Here is a 4849-nt window from a genome sequence, read left to right as displayed (position 1 = left end):
TTGTCAACACGATTAATTTTGTGTGAGTTATGACATGATTGATTAAGATCTGATTCTAAACGCGACCTGACAAGTGGTATCAGAGCTTGTTGCTGCTATTTTTTGAAAGATTGTTGCTAATTAAGTTTTGAAGAAGAATGATGTAAGCAGAGCACTGTTCGATTGATTTGTGACGTCAGAGGCTCTGTTCTTCATTTTTCTTCCAGATCTACAAGTTTTAGGTGTTTTCTTTTCCTTATTTCACTTAAAGCTTTGATTTTTATTGTTGAATCTTGTCCTATTCATATCAGACACCTCAGATCTAAGAATTTATTCTCAGATCTGATTATTTTACTTTATTTTCGATAAAAGCTTAACTTTTGTTTTAAGAAAAAGTCTGGATATGAGGAACAAGAGGTGTCTACTAATAAGATACCTAGATTGTATGGTCAGGAGAACTTTACCAAGTGGAAAGTGCTTTTTGAGGCTGCCGTTTGTTATAATGATGTGGATATGTGGAATTCTATCAAGAATAGACCACAAGCTGCAGTTGAAGAAGGTGCTAATGCAAATGCTATTGCTGCTGTTAGAGAGAGAATGAGAAAGGTTGATGACAGGGCATTGGCTATGCTCAAACTTGGTCAGTCTTGGGAAATCCTCACAAAGGTTGCACATCATCAAACTGCTAAGGCAATGTATGATGCAATCCTTGAGATGTATGAAGGGAACACTGAATTGAAGAAAACATTAAGAAGCAAAGACTGAAGCAACAGTTAGAAAGATTCAAGTATAGAGATGGTGAAAGGTTGAAGTCAATACTAGAACGTTTTCTGAGTATTGTGAATGAGTTGAGAACAACTGACTATGTAATGACTGACTTTGATTTAAATACAAAGTTGCTCAACTCAATGCCAAAAGAATGGTATACTGCTTGCAAGTTCATCCTTCAAAAGCAAAATTTCAATGAATTAAAATTGGATGATGTAGTATGTTTTCTTCAAGCTGCTGAACTTGAAATGATTGAGAATGAAATGATCAAGGAAGATAAACCAAGTTTCAATGTGTCAAATGCTTTAATTGCTCCAATGGGGAATCTTACAACAAAGAATCAACAACAAATTCCCATCATTGAAGAACCAAGTGATCACAACAATGAGACTGCTAGGTCTTTCATTGGAGGTGGTTCAAGCAATCAAAGTGGTCAACAGAGATTTAATGTTTAATTGATTGATGATGATTCAGTTTCTATGGGAAATGGAAATGCTCAAAGTGCTGGTGCAGGGCATGTTCAAGGGAGTGAGGCACAAGCCCTAATGTCTATGTTCACTGAGTCCTACAATGCATTTGTGGCCAAAAACATGATTCACACAAGTGTAGTGCAGGATGATTTGGAACAAATAGATGCTGATGACCTTGAAGATATGGATCTCAAATGGCAAGCTGCAATGTTGGCATTAAGAAGCAAGAGACTGTACAACAGAACTGGTAGATCACTAGTTTCTGGTCCAAATGAGAGAATAAGATTTGATAAGTCCAAGGCTATCTGCTACAACTGTCAACAGCCTGGACACTTTGCAAGAGAGTGCAATTTGCCAAGGAACTTTCAAGTCAATCAGTTCCAACAGCCTAGAAACCAACAACAATACCAGCAGAATGTGCATAGAAACAACAACCAGCAGAACTTCAACAATAACCAAGGATTCAATCCCAACAACAGCAACTTCCATCCAAACAACAACTTCAATCCCAATTTTAATAACCACTATCAGCCTCAGATGAACAACCAGCAGGGAATGAATCAGAATCAAGTATATCAAATGAACAACAATCAGAATCAAGCTGTTCAAATCCCTGCAACTCAAAACATTCCAGCAAACCAAAATCAACCAAGAAATCAAGGCAATGTGGCAGTAACTACTCAGCATGAGGGAAGCTTTGACTGGAGTAACCATGAGGAAGATATAGCAGATGATATCAGAAGAGCTAATGTGGCATTCATGGCCATAGACTCTGCATCTTCATCTAAGGTACATTCTAATCCTAATGCTGATTTACCTAAACTTGTCAATGAATTGAAAGAAAAGATTGGTAAGTTAGAAAGTGAGTTTTCTAAGAAGCAAAGCATTATCAATACTTATGAGGCAAGTGAGATTGTTAGTGAGGAAAGAATGAAAAGTTTGGAAGAGGATTGTATGAATAGCTATAGAGCTCAGACAAGATTCACAACAGAATATAGTCGGTTGAAGAAGATGGTGATTGATGAAAAGGTGCTGAATACAAAGCTGCAAACTGAAAATGAATTCCTAAAGAACTTAGTTTCAACTGGAAACATTTGTGGAATTCTGAATAAAGTAAAAGAAGATGAAAAGTACAAGGCTGTTCCACCACCATTCAACAACAACTTTATGCCTAAAGTTGACAAAAAAAAGAGAAGTGCTTATCTACAACAATTCAAAGATGTGTTTCAAGACAAAGAAGATGTTGCAGATTTGTACAAAAATGTTGAGGTGAGTGAAGATGGTGAATTTGTTATGAAGAAAGAAATGAAAGAGGAAAAGTCAATTGGAGTTCAAGTCTCTGAAGATGACTTTGATTCAAATAAATTAGATCAAGATGATCTAAGTGATTTGAGTGATCAAATCACTGAAAAAAAAATTCAAGCTGCTGAAAAAGGAAGAAAATATAAAAAGCCTGAATCTGTTGATCAACTTCCAAAGTATCCTCCAGTTACACATAAAATGAAAAGAATGAATGAGCAATTTAAGAGAGAACATGTTTCGTTTGACATTGGTGAAAAGAAGAATGTGAGTTACAATGCTGTCAGACCTTCAAGCAAAAAGTTTTTGGAGAAGTTAGAAAAGAACAAGAAAAGGAAGGTAAATAAGAAAGAAATGGATATATAATATTTTACTCCTATTTATCCTATCTTTTCAAGTGTTGAAGACTTTGATGTGGGAGAGGTAGAGACTGTTGAGGAATATGAAAGAAGGAAGTCAAGATATAGAGAGAATGAAGATGATCAACCACTAAACTTGAAAAAGGTTGTCTTTATTAAAGGGAATGTGGAAAGAAATGACATCAGAATGGCTGAGTTTGTACCATTCTCATTTGATTATGACAATCTGAAAAAAAAAGGCAATTGGTGTAAGAGAGCCCAAACCAAGTGAAAGATTCAGGAAACCACAAGAACATGAGATGTTCAAAAGAAAGGTGTGGTGTAGAAAGTGTGATGAATATGGACACCATACTGATTCATGTAATGAGAGACTCAAGTTTTAGCCTTTCCATGTCCCAAATGGAACAAAGTTTGGTCAAGACTTTGTTTTGTACAAAGAGAAGTATGCAATGTATTTGGGAAAGGGAAATGTGAATAGAAAAGAGATAAGAGTTGAAGTAAAAGGTGAGACAAAGAAGAAGATGCATATGACTGAAAATGTGAAAAGATGTAAATTACCTCAGAAGCAAAAGCAGGTGATAAGGGAAAACCAGTCATTGAAATTCACCAAGAATACTCATTCAGTCAAGTCTGATGAGTCACAAGAATCATCAGGCAGTGAGAATTCAAAAACAAAAGCTGTATATCAAAGAAAGAAACAAGCTGTGCTCACTGGTGATGAAAAGTTCTTGTTGAAACATGGATATGAACCACAAGGTTTCACATGGAAACCCAGAACTGGAGCTAAAGTTGAAGCTGTAACTGATGTAAGAGACTTCTCAGAATCTAAGGACTATGTCTTACAAGAAAAGAGAACTACCTCAGTTGAGCTTGACAATTCAGCTTCACTTGTCAAGACACCAAGAGAGTGTGGGTATGAAACTGACCATTCAGACAACTTGGAGATCACTCATGAAGATCCTGAACCTACTACACTCACTTCCTAAGCTGCCACTAAAATTGACACTGATAAGTTGCAAGTTGAAGAAGCTTGCATCTCATCACCAAACTAATCAAATTTCTCTTTGTGCAGGAACAGGCCACTCCATTGAATGATATATGGTATATGGATAGTGGTTGTTTTAGGCACATGACTTGTGACAAGAGGTCACTTGTGAATTATGTAGAGAAGTATGAGGGTCCAGTTGCCTTTGGGAGTGATGAAAATGGAGGAAAGATTGTGGGTAAAGGGATATTGACAAATGGGAAGGTGTCTTTTGACAATGTCTTTCATGTTGAGGGACTACAATACAATTTGTTGAGTATATCTCAAATGTGTGATAAGGGTTACAAAGTCAGTTTTAATGATTCTCATTGTTTCATCTTAAAACCTAAGTTTGTGATCCCACCTGACATGATTAAGATGATGGCACAAAGAAATGGCAACTTGTATGAGTTGAATATGAAAGATGCTATTTCAAGAGGTGGTGCATGTTTTGTGTCCAAAGCCACTGAAAATGAGTCTAAATTGTGGCATAGGAAGTTGTGTCATGTGAACTTAAAGAATATGAATAGACTGGTCAAGGGTGAACATGTGATTGGTTTACCTACAAGATAATTTAAGTCAGATGATCATTGTGACTCATGTCAGAAGGGAAAACAACACAAGTCTACTCATAAGACAAAGCTCATCAATTCAATTGATCAACCACTTGAGTTACTTCACATGGATCTTTTTGGTCCTGTGAGTGTACCAAGTATTGGAAAGAAAAGATACTGTTTGGTGATCATTGATGACTATTCAAGATATACTTGGGTTTATTTCCTAAGTACCAAAGATGAGACTGCTGAGTTGATTAAAGGCTGTGTCACAATGATTGAAAACAAGTTGAATAAGAAAGTGAAGATGCTGAGAAGTGACAATGGTACTGAGTTCAAGAATGAAGTCATGGAAGAATTTTGTGCTATGAAAGGGATACTTCAACAATTTTCAGC

The sequence above is a fragment of the Bidens hawaiensis genome, unplaced genomic scaffold (genome assembly GCF_021521415.1).
Source record: "Bidens hawaiensis isolate Kalapana, Puna unplaced genomic scaffold, B.hawaiensis_p1.1 tig00005181_1, whole genome shotgun sequence".
NCBI classification, from domain to species: domain Eukaryota; kingdom Viridiplantae; phylum Streptophyta; class Magnoliopsida; order Asterales; family Asteraceae; genus Bidens; species Bidens hawaiensis.
The sequence above is the reverse complement of the archived record's forward strand: the minus strand, read 5'-3'. Positions refer to the sequence as shown.